The 12,692-nt window shown below is 31.0% G+C and overlaps 1 long non-coding RNA gene across 1 annotated transcript; it reads left to right on the top strand.

The window, feature by feature from the left end:
- The first annotated feature begins 5,421 nt into the window (after positions 1 to 5,421).
- Positions 5,422 to 11,804, top strand: LOC108218086 (uncharacterized). The gene is made up of 4 exons (XR_001806284.2): positions 5,422 to 6,503; positions 7,108 to 7,300; positions 7,442 to 7,513; positions 11,786 to 11,804. It is a non-coding gene; the product is annotated as an uncharacterized LOC108218086 (long non-coding RNA).
- The last annotated feature ends 888 nt before the right edge of the window (positions 11,805 to 12,692 follow it).

Below are 12,692 nucleotides of genomic sequence, written 5' to 3' on the forward strand. Positions count from 1 at the left end.
TTTATATATAATATAATTAAAATACTAAATTTTTATATAAATACATTTATACATAGAAAAATGATACAAGCTCGAACCTTATAAGTCAAATAATTTAAAACTCGAGATAGGCTCGTAAAAAAATTAAAATAGGTTGACTTTGAGCTTCACTCGATTGTCACTGGGCTGGATAATTTAAAACTCAAACCCAACTCATTGAAGAATTTAAATAGCTTGATCTCAAGTTTGGCTTAATTATTACCGAACGAAATTTGAAATTTAAAATTTTGATGAATTAAATTTGAATAGTTCACAAACATTTTAACTTGTTACGTTCCTATTCTCGAGCCCAAAATATATACACTCAAGCACCAAATCCTACTAAATGTTAGATCATTAAACACCAATTTTGGTGGGAAATTATAAACACCAATTTTGGTGGGAAATTAAACTCTACTAGTTTGTATAATTTTAATATATGATTATACTCCACCTTTCACGTCACTAACCACATGCACAACACGCACATATATATACAGTAGAGATCTTATATTTGTATTTTTATTCAAAATAAATAAATTTTAATATCATAATTTTTATCATACAACTGAAATACATTAAATTAAAACAGGTGCTTTAATTAAAAAAATAAAGTATATACAAACTTAAATTATATCATATATATGTAACTAGTATTTATGTCCGCGGTGCTGGGCCTTTTATTTTATTAAATTTATATTTCTTTAATATTATCTTAAATTGATAAAAAAAAAGTTTAAATTTATGTACACTTAAACATCTAATGTTAAGTGTTTTGTGTATTATAAATTTCAATTATATCAAGAACAATATTAATAAATTGATAGGTCATACTACTAACACATTTGATAAACCAAATGTCTAATTAATCAGATTTTAATAATATATAATCATATTTATATATTACGTATTGTAAACCGAGTTTTTTATAAAGATATTTATAATATAGATAGGAAAGTGATAAATAAGCACCAACCTTTACTCCAACATGTACCTAAATTCCCTTAACTTTTATGCAATTTTCATATTTATGACCTAAATACCCTTAACTTTTATGCAGTTTTCATATTTATGATTGTATATCAGGGATTATTATTCAAATTAAAACTTAAATAGTAAAAATTGGAGTTTATTTATCAATTTCCTATAGATAATACGATCTTGGTAGTAGTAATATTAATTGTAAATTATGAAAAAACAATATTATATATAATTTTAGAAGTTAACAAATACTCCTCGGCCCCGTCGAGCCTCGAACTTTACATATTAAAAGTAATACTTTTAAAATATCTATTAATGAATTACAGACATCATCAAAAAATATTTATATCTATAATATATATATATATATATATATATATTAAAATATAAATTATTTGTAATGCATGAATATAAATAACACTATGATTTAGTTTTAAAATTAATAAAAAGTGATCGCCTCCGTTGAATTTTATATATTAAAAATAATACATACAAGTAATTATATATTGTAATATTTTTGAATATATATATTTAATTGCACAATACATTTATGCCAGCACCGACCGCAGTGCTGGACATATCCAAAAGATATAAAATATAATTTTTTAATACCTAAACTTATAATTAAACAAAATATTACATAAATGATAATAATAATAGGTTTTTTGTTGTAAATTCATTTTTAGGTTCATAATTTTTTTACCCCGACGGTGTCTTATATTCTTTCATTAAGCTTCCATTGGTTGCCACTCCTAAAATATGTATTCTGTATTTCTGTTTAATGTTGCATGGCTGTATAGAAAGCTGTGTGTGGTAACCGGTTTGCAGCCTACAGTAAATCCTGTTTACACGTGTCTTCTGTTAGTAAAGGCACGCATGCAGCATGGTTCACTTCGTTTGGGGAACCCCTGGTTATTTCGTAATAAAACTGAAAAGTAAGGGTGAAAAGCTAAAGAGTGAGATTACTGCAGAAAAGGGGTATCGGGAACTATTATAGACATAGACACATAGATATGAGTAAGCGAGATAGTCCAACCTTAAAATATACTCCCTCCGTCCCCCTGAGTTGTATATATTGGGGGACGGGGACGCGGTACGGATTTTAATACTCCTGTAAAGTGTAGTTGTGTAATTTATTTTTAAAATTTTCTTTTTCTGAATTAAAGTTTGGATGTTATATTTTTATTCAGAAAAAGAAAATCTCAAAAATAAGTTACGGAACTATATTTTATAAGAGCATTGAAATGCGTGTCGAGCAGTTGAAAAGAAACGTATACAATTAAATGGGACAGAGGGAGTACTTGTTTATAATAAAGTTTGAGATAATTTAAATGATTAATAAAAAAATTTAATAATTTATTTAAATTCAATACTTATGTGATCTAATCATACTATATCATAATTAAAATCTTATCGATAAGAATTAATATTTATTTTATTAGCTATCATGATATTAATAAAAATATAAATATAAATTATGTTAAATTATTTATATAGCCACCAATAACTTTTATATATTTTTTGCTAAGAGTTTATTTTAGTTATGACCATTGAAATGCATCAATTTCTAAAACTTGTGTCACATAAACTATTATTGCTAATGGATCATTCTCCGTGGAAACACTCTAAAGGGTAGAATTATGATTTAGCAAGATTTAGCGAGTGTGGATCTTCGATCCTCTAACATGTTTTTTCTATTTTATTAGTCATTTATCTAATATTTTTATATTTTTTTCATAAAATGTTTATGATTAAATGAAACCATTAACATTCAGCTATTGCACATTTGCACGTTTAAAAGTAGAGAGCAGAGCACTCAAAAACCTCCTCACTCAGCCAAATACAAAACCCAACACACACGTTCTTTATGTACTAATACCTCGTCACTCAGCCAAATACAAAACCCAACACACATGTTCTTTATGTACTAATGTGTCTTCAGTCGTCACATCATATTCGCATCTAAACGGTGACGTTCTTGTCCCGCTAGAACTGGCTCTCCAATCTCCATTATATAAATAAACAACCTTTTTAAACTAATATTTTTATAACCTTTAAGTTAAAATGTATCCTAATTGGTTATCTATAATACTATAAAATAATATGCTTGATTTTAAATAATTTTTTTTTTACTTTATATGATTACTTTCTTTTACTTAACGGACGTTAAACTTGTTGATGACGAATCAGATATTTTAAACACTTCATCAATTGCCGTTAACTAAAGTGCATAGTAAGTAGTCAATTGTAATCGTGACCCACTTCAGTGACCAACTTGATATCGTTTTGAGTTCAGTGACCAACTTGATACATTGAGCCCACTTTAGTGATTCAGTTGATTATTAACCCATTTTTTATATATAAATTTTAAAAACTAAAATACATATATTCTATTAAAATATTTTGTTAATAGAGATCCTAACTCCTAATTGTTAATATGAAAATGGACGGGCTTTTGAAAATGTAGGATTAGACATAATTCTTTAGCCATGTACACTCCTTCAGACGTAATTCTTTAGCCATGTACACTCCTTCACTCCGGCTCTTCTATTTCAAGTTAGCAAGTCCGATCGAAACTACGGCCATACACAAACACAATTACATATTACACATTATAAATAAAACAAAAAGAAGAGGCAGTACTTGCTAGTTGCTAGACAAAAAGAAACCGTATGTATAATTGTATATGAACTGCTTGTTACCCATACGCGATATCTCTAACACAAAAATTTGGATTGAGCCCAATTTGAGTCCCACTTTAAAAATTTTGGATTTTTTAAAGCGGGTCAGATCAGGCTTTCAGTGAATCAGGCCGAGTTGGGCCGGATGTAATCTAAAATAGCTACGCCATTTTGATCCCGCGGATTGGATCGCGATCCGCGGCCGGACCGGCGAAGTTTTTAAAGTAATCTATATGTTTATAGATTTAATTTTTTTGAAGTAATAATGTACAATTTTTGTGTTGCTCTCATATTGTAATCTATTCAAAGTTTTATTCGTATATTTATCAGAAAAACACTATAAAATTCGGGATTTATTCGGGCCAGATCGGTCTTTTGTTAAATATATGTGGTCCGTTAAGGCCTGCGGGCGGGTTCGGGCCGTGCCGAGCTTTTCCCGAATCGATTTTTTTCTGGATTTTTATCGATCGGATTGGACGGGCTTTTTCAATTTGAATTTTTTGTGCATATCTACTTTTATTGCAACTTTGCAAGGACAAGTAAACTTAAACAATATAATTTTAAATTTATTTAAATAATTTTGATTGAATTTCTTTAAGCCTACTAATATATTTAAATTTTAAATTATTTGTGATGCGGTTTCAAAATCATAACCGATCAATATTGACCGAACCAAGTTTTTTCAAATCAAAACCAAACCAATAATTTCATAATTTTAAAAATCGAGAACTTGCTCTTCGGATTTACCGTGCCAGCTCAATCTCTGTCTCTCTCATTTCTCATCTCTGCTGGAAAAAAAAAAAACACAATCAGAAGAAGAGCAAAGAAGCGTCAGAATACATACATATACATTCACCCTTTTGTTTCCTCTCCTCATCTTTTTTTTTTTTTTGACAAAATGCAAATTCACTCCATTAAATTAAAACAAGTCTAGTCGGGACAGATCCCCAACTGACAATGCAATCAGGTTAATAAACAATAAAACGAGCTAAACAAATAGCCGCATTGTTTCCAGACTGCTTAACACAATGAATCCAATGATTCTTGAAATTGAAAATGAATACAAAGGCTTCTCGAGTAATCCAGCCTACATCAATCCCGAAAATGGTAGCTTCACAATTGACCTTCACAATAGCTCCATGGCTGTTGCGGTGTTCAGACGACTCAGTTGTAAAAACTAAGCAATGAGGAACAAGAATCCTCGAATAATGAACAACTATAATTTGTGAAAGGTGAGCACATGCGATCACCACCGTTCCAAGCATACCCCAGCTATCTACATGCCGGGAGCCAGCTATAGACATGCCGAAAGTATTAATGATGCGATAAACCAGATCTCCCAAAACTCCATCCCAATCATTCTCATTGATAATGCAGGAAGACATAACAACCACAAATATAACACCCAGAAATTGGGTACTAAATCAACACACGCCAAAAGGCGAGACGGAAAAACACAATCGGACCTTTGATTTCAAAAGATCTGATTTATTCAGAAAACAATCAAGTCCAAGCTCAAATCCGAAACAGATCTGAAAATAAAACTCGATTGGAATCTTCGAGGTTTAAGCAACACTCGATTTTATTGAAAAACAAAAAATAGGTAAATAGTGGAGAAGATGGGAGAGCGAAAATGATTTGGTGGATGTAGAGGATGAAGGTGAAGAATGAAGAAGTGACGGCTAATTTTGGGAGTCGACTCTCAAAACCCTAATCTATTATCAAACTCGTTTAATTTGCTTCCTCTCCTCATCTTAATTTGTAGCTTTCACACTCTTCTTTTATTATTATTTTATTAGAACAAAACCCATCTTTATTTTTTTTATGAATTAATCATCTGATCTAACACCCATTTAGCATTTTTAGTATGTTTGATATGTAATGATTGTTATTGTGTTGTTGCTTGCACTGCCGTTAAAAGAGAGGATTATCATGTTTACTGAAGGCCTTGATTAGTCTGCTCTTTGTGGGGTTAAAGAGGTATGTATGTTATGTCTACTTGACCTATTACTTATGTTTGTATGTATATGTGTGTGTAACTGTGCAAGTATATGCTGGGATTTGTGTATGTATGTTGTGGTCTTGTGGATGATGGGTTTGTGAAATTTGGTCTAATTTTATGTTTTTTGGATTTTTTTGATGGGTTTTTGTGAAAATTTTGATATTTGAATTAGAAATAGATTTTGGAATTTGGTGGAATTTTATGATGTGGATGTATAATTGTGTGATGATGTATGTGAATTTGTCAAGTAGTGTGTTTTTCCCCCCTTGAATTTGAATGTAGGTTCTGTGAATAATTCAATTATAAGAAAGGAGTGTCATTGTCTAGTCAAAGAACTAGAGTAGATCATGTTTCTACTGTCAGGACTGGTAGTACAGGTATTCCGAGAACTATTCCGCGTCAATATGATGATAGTAGGTCAGGATCGGAAAATGATATGAGTACGGATTTGGAGGGAGGTTTTCCTTAGATTTGTCACCGCAGGATGATAGAGTGACTGCCAAGGCAGCAGCTAGAAGGTTTTCTAATCCTGTGGAGAGAAGGGTTCAGTATGGTAGTGAGATGTTGGTTCGTCGAGAGAAACGGTTGGAAGAGGGCTTGGAGCGGTAATAGACAGACTGATGAAGGGTGCAAATAGGTACCCGATTGGATGCAATGGCCTATAAGGAGGAGGAATCATCGGATTCTGCTGCCAGATCGGAGTACTCGTTCACTCAAGTGCGAAGGAGTGATATAGGGTTGCCTGGTAACAAGGCATATCTTTCCGAGGGATATGCTTCTAGCACGCCTTCATGGATAACAAGCAATCTGCTTCCAACTAGGTACATTTGTTTTAGTTTGAAGTTTGAACTTATACATTCACTGCACAAGGAACTTTGATATCTGATACTACCTTAGCATTTTCTCCATACTAATATACACATTTCCTTAAAATAGTTGAGAAATAACACTGATGTAGATTTTTATATTTTGTAACTATTTGATGCAACACAACAAACTTGAACCATGGAAATGGAAGTAACGGTGAGAGCATTAGCTTGTGTTGTCCAAATGAAAGGAAGAGGGAATTCAGTTGATCTTTTTAACTATTTTCTTATAGATATTAGCTCTACATAGGTTCTTCATTTCTTTCATGATCTAGAAATATCATGAATATTTATATGTTTCAGATATGAATACATTTTTGCTGGCATCTGACTGCAGTAACATTATAAACAGCAGGACTAAGTTTGTTATCTGTCAAGATATTTAAATAATCTTTTCTACAACAAGCATGGTTTGCTGAAATGAAGTTGTATTGCTGTATATTCCTTATCAACTTTTGTATTCATACATGCACTTGTAAGCATAAGTATTTTTTCTATGCCAAAATAGCAGCATTTTAAAATGAAAATTTTGCAGCATATTAGTATGAAAATTTTGCAGAATCAGAAGCTTTCTGATGATGATAATCCAAGCGCATCTCCATTTTCTGATGCTGGCGGGAGATCTAGCAAGAAGAACAAAACCCGGCCTCTACTGGAATGCCTTTTGCAGCAGCAAATGGTTTTGATAGAAAACTTACAACTGCTAGTGATCAGAATAACATCCGAAAGGAGATACCTAAAACATCTCTGAGGTTTGTATTTGCTCTCAAAGTATTAATATTGAAAGAGGTTTACAGTGGGAAGAATTTTGGTATGCTTTTGGATACACATGGTCACACACACATATTCTTTTAGCTATAAGTGTATGAATATATTAATTTCCTTTTTTATAGGGCTGCAGCAAGCGCAGAAAATGGGGTGCCTTCAAGCTCATTCCATGCTCGCCTTCCCACATTTCATGCAAGGTATAGTTCCTTATGTTTTAAGCTAAAGTTTTGCATTTCAGTAGTTATTCGAAACTAAATGAACAGTATTTTTTGCTGTTTTGTTTTGAATTTTATAAGTTTAATATTGAAATAAAACTATTTCAGAGTCATTCAATTCTTGTCTTGTGTATATGCAACAAAATGTCTGTATACTAATTAGAATATAATCTCACATATATCGTTTATAGATCAAGTTTTTGGTACTACACCTGAGAGGTTGATACTTGAATTTGAATAAATTCCCCTATACTCTGCTGTATACTTGGCATTCTGTTCTGAATCAGTATTGTGATGCGTGTTATCTTCCAAGTGTCCAAGTGTCCAAGTGTGTGCTCATAAATATCGAGTGTCCATTCCATGTCTGATTGTCTGAACTTTATACTCGAGGTGAAATAAACGAGCTGGAGTAATATATGATGCATGTATATGCATTACAAGATTAGGACCTGAAAGTTTCGATTTTAATGATCTCTTTTTAATTTTTTACTGGATGTCCCTTGATTGATGACAGTATATAAAGTTATAAACTAGGCTATATTATAAAAATTGTTCAGAGGGTCCAAAAGGTTGGAGTGATGTTACAAGTGAGTGACTCCCATGGGGGCAACAGGGTTGCCTATACTTGAAAGTACATATTACAGCATAAAGTTATTAGCAAAAATCTTATTTCCGCATTAAAACAATTTTAGCTGAATTTAGTTTAAAAAATCTGAATTTCTTTATTGGATATAGTAGATAGATGACATCTAGACTGGCCTTTAATTGTCAATCATAATTAGCTGCTTCTTGACGAAGCGGGCCTGTTTGGCTGCCCCGACTTCCGACTTTTAAGTCGGTCCCGACTTACGGTTACCGTTTGTCTACTCAACTTATTCGCTTAACTTATAACTTATAAGTTATAAGTTTTGAAGTTAAAAATACTAACTTTTTTCTTAACTTATTTCATAAAACTTATTTTTTTTGTTTGTTTGATAATTTATATTTTAATAGTTGTATTTAAAAATATATTTATTAAGATATGTGATCGAAAAAATTATTTTTTTAATTTAATTTAATTAATACTTCACTAACTTATAATTAAATTTATCCAAACACCAATGTAACTTATAAGCACTCATCTACTTATGACTTAAAAGACACTTGTGACTTTCCAGACAAAAATTCCTTATTTTAAGAAACCCAAACGGGCACATAATAAACCAGCTTTTCTCAAAATCCGCTTTTGAGCCACAAGCGTGGTTTGTGAAATCTGCTTTTCAATTTGCCAAACACCTCTTTACCCTCCTTTTTACCAAATAAAATATACACTTGAAGAATTAATAAATAATAGCTCATAAGCTAAATCTTCATTATTGCTTGCTTGCGGGATTGAATTTTATTATTTATTTATTTTCATTTGTTAAATTAGTTTTGAAAAAAAATGGGTTTTATAGTTGTGATTTTAACAAAAATAAAGTGTTTTATATATTAGGTTACAAAAATTTAAAATAAATAAGCTTAATCAAAATATCTAGAGTAATGCTAGAAAATTAGAAACTTTTCCTAAATTTATTCCCAAAATGATGTGGCACACAAAATGGCACATTATGATCGGTTGGTTAATATGTATGCAGGAGGTCCACTTTATTTTAAAATTTAACAACCAATTAGACATGAACATGTGGCATTTAGGAAAGTTTTTGGAAATAATTTTTTGGTTACCTAACATTTTGAAACACCATTGACGATTGACTATTCAACTTTTAATATTATTAATTTAATATTATAATATAAATAATAATATGATTAATATTAGATTACTAGGTATTTCAAATCGTGCATCAAACATAATTCTGAAATCTTCTGTCACTAGACTGTAATGGTGCAAGTTGTTCTTAGTGATATTTATATAAATACTAAAAATTTCAACTTATTTAATTAATATATGATTTATTATAATCCATCATGCGAATCATTTTCCTAATAATATACCTATATACTTGTCTATTACTTTGGATTTGTTAATCTACTCATGATTTGTAATTGTAAGTTTTTTTTAGGAGAGCAGGAGTTCCAACATGTTTCTTTTATGGAAAATGCTACCTACCTCAAAGATTTTCTCAAAATTTCCCCAAATGCTTATGTGTAAGGCTTTGATTGGCTCATTTATCTCTCCATAATAATGGACCCTGTATATACATAAACCACCCAAATAAATGTTGCCACATCATAATTTGGGATAATTTTGGGATAATTTTTTGGGGAACCTAGCACCCCTCTTCTTTTATTGTGAGCTTCAGTTTTGTGGAAATTATATGATATAGTAAGCAAACGTGTTTATTTTTTTAATAATTAAATTTATGTATATATTAGAAGTCGAATCCTTATTAATTTTTAATAATTAAACAAACTTATAGAAGCCGAATCATTGATTTTTTGCCTCGAAGATGTCAATGGAGAGTTCAACCAATGTCCTAAACTTTATCGGCTTAAGCAAGAGCGAAAAAAGTACCCCTCCGTCCCACAAATATTGGCAATCAATCAAAAATCATGTATTTAGCAATCAAGCAAAACATTTCAAATTTAATCTCAATTATTATCCTATTTATAGATTTTTAACATATTTATCACATTATTTAGCTTTATAAAGTAATATGGTTAAAATTTTTGGGACAAACCAATATGAAAACATGTCCAATATTAGCGGGACAGAGTGAGTATAAAATTATAAGTCGGTACTTTTCGGGGAAAAGAAGGACAAAACAATGGGGTTAATAGGCTAAATCATAATCAAATTGACCTCTAAGTTGCAATTTCATAATTGAACTCAAAAAGTTTGCAATCGACTAACTCAACTAATATTTAGTTGCATTTACATGATCGCCGTTAAAACATTTAACAGAGCTAACGGAGCGCTGATGTGGCTAGATGACGTGTAAAAAAACATCCATTAGGCTTGCTGATTGTCATAACCCATCAGTAGTTAAATGAAGAACCTGACCCAATTACAATATATACTTACATGTTCATATAGAAGCACCGAACACCATCACCGAACTCGACTTTTTTCTCTAGATTTTCACTGCTACAAATCCAGCTTTAATAAAAAAACTCAAATATATGAACTTCACTTGCCTGGAACAAATGGAGAGATGTGGTCTGGCATGGCTGAGGATTTTGGCCGATAAATGAACATATAATAATATTCGGATACTAAAAGCATCAGCTTTAACTTGATGAACTTATCCACATTTAGGACTCAGGAGAACATAGCTCCAAGTCCATATTCTTTAGAACCATCATTTTAAGATGAAGAAATCAGTACATGGTAAACAATGAAGCCACTATTTAAGGTCACTTGCGCTTGGAAAAAAATAACAACAAAATCAGCCCCAAAAAGAAAATCACAAACTTCAAAACTGGACTTTAGACATAGAAATTACAAACACACACACAAATACTCAATGACACAAACCTCAATCACAGAGACAGCAAAAAATCATATAAAATATACTAGCTTTTAACCCGTGCGAAGCACGGGCGGGTATATAATTCGTAATTTATTATTTATAATTTAAATTTTAACATCATTTTATTAGTATTTTAATATTAATGGATTGAATTTTAATTAAATTATATTATTCAGCTGACTATATTTTTTCCGGATTACTTGAAAATATCCTAATAAATATGTATATAAACATTTAATCCAAATTTAGTACACGTAAATTTAAAAATAAAAAAATCAGAAAATTCAAATCTTTTCCAAACATAGACGATTGTGTAATACCTTTGAAAGATTCAGTAATCTAATCAATCGAATTTCAACATAATTTTGTAATCTTGGTTTTTTTGACAACGGAAACTTTCTAGATTAAAGTTAGAAAGGGTTATGTAATAGTTCGTGTTTATATTGAAATAGAACACGTTAAATTTAAAAAAAAGTTATATAAAGGTTCTTGTTGAAAAAAGATATTCAAAATTGTATATTTATAATTTTATTTGTAACATCATTATAATTTTTTTAATGAAATATTAAATGATAATATATTGTTATGAGAGTTGTTAGTATTTGAAATTGTTTAACAATGTAATACTAATAGATAGACTCCACATTTGTAGACTTGTAGTACCAAAAGGAACGTATCAAACCAAAAAATATAACTAAAACTTGTATTACAAATTATACCCATGTTGGCTTATTATAGTATAGTATAGATTGTTTTATATCTACATAAAAATAACAAAAATAAGTAATATTGCACCCTGCAGTACTTGATGGCACAATGCACCCTGCAGCTTTTGAAAGTCCTGTTGGCAGCCAAAAAAATAATACTTCAGGCTCTTCAGAAAGGTGCAACAAAAGAAATAATATTGTATGTTCTGCTTGGCTCAAAATTTGATTGATAGTTTTTGTGCACAATGATAGATTAATACTACTGATTTTTGCATTGCACACTTGTTTTAAGTACTGATAGTCTTGCATTACTTGAATATTACCATAACACAGTTGGTACACGAGGTAGAACAAAAGATTAAATAGTGCCATTACATAGAGTGGAACAATTTAAAAACTTCCGCTACATTGAGTTTAACAAAATATGAATTTTTTAATTAAAGAGAGTTCAGGTCTTTGGTCTTTCTTGGAGGCTTGAACTTTTCCCCCCCTTTCAATGTAGTTCTGGTTGTGCTCCCTGTGCATGACTTTGATGCAGTAGACAATTGACTAGTCACTTGTTTCTTTTGTGAATTGATAGCAGTGAGTGGTGTTGAAATGGGTGGGGTACTACCCTGTCCTCTTTTATTCTTTACTCCTGGTGTAGGCATCTAGCATAAAAAATTATACACAGTTTACAACATCAAGTAATATTACTGTTTTAATAAATGAGAATGAATAAAGAAAGAAAGGTCATACTTACAAATTTCATAGCACTTTTTGGTCTCACCGAGTGGACAGTAGAAGGGGGATTTGAGGCATCATCATCATCTAACCTTACAACTCTATCAACTTCTTCAAATTCATCCATAATTTCATTCATCAAGCTTGCTTCACCTGTTTCAACTTCTTGGTTCTGTAACTCTTCTTCAAGAACAGATTCATCAAGCTCTGTTTCTAGTGCAGGATGATTTTTTTTCGGCCTTCCTCTCTTCCCCTTGGACCGTGGAGGTGCATAATCTA

This window comes from Daucus carota, chromosome 4, assembly GCF_001625215.2.
Source record: "Daucus carota subsp. sativus chromosome 4, DH1 v3.0, whole genome shotgun sequence".
NCBI lineage: Eukaryota > Viridiplantae > Streptophyta > Magnoliopsida > Apiales > Apiaceae > Daucus > Daucus carota.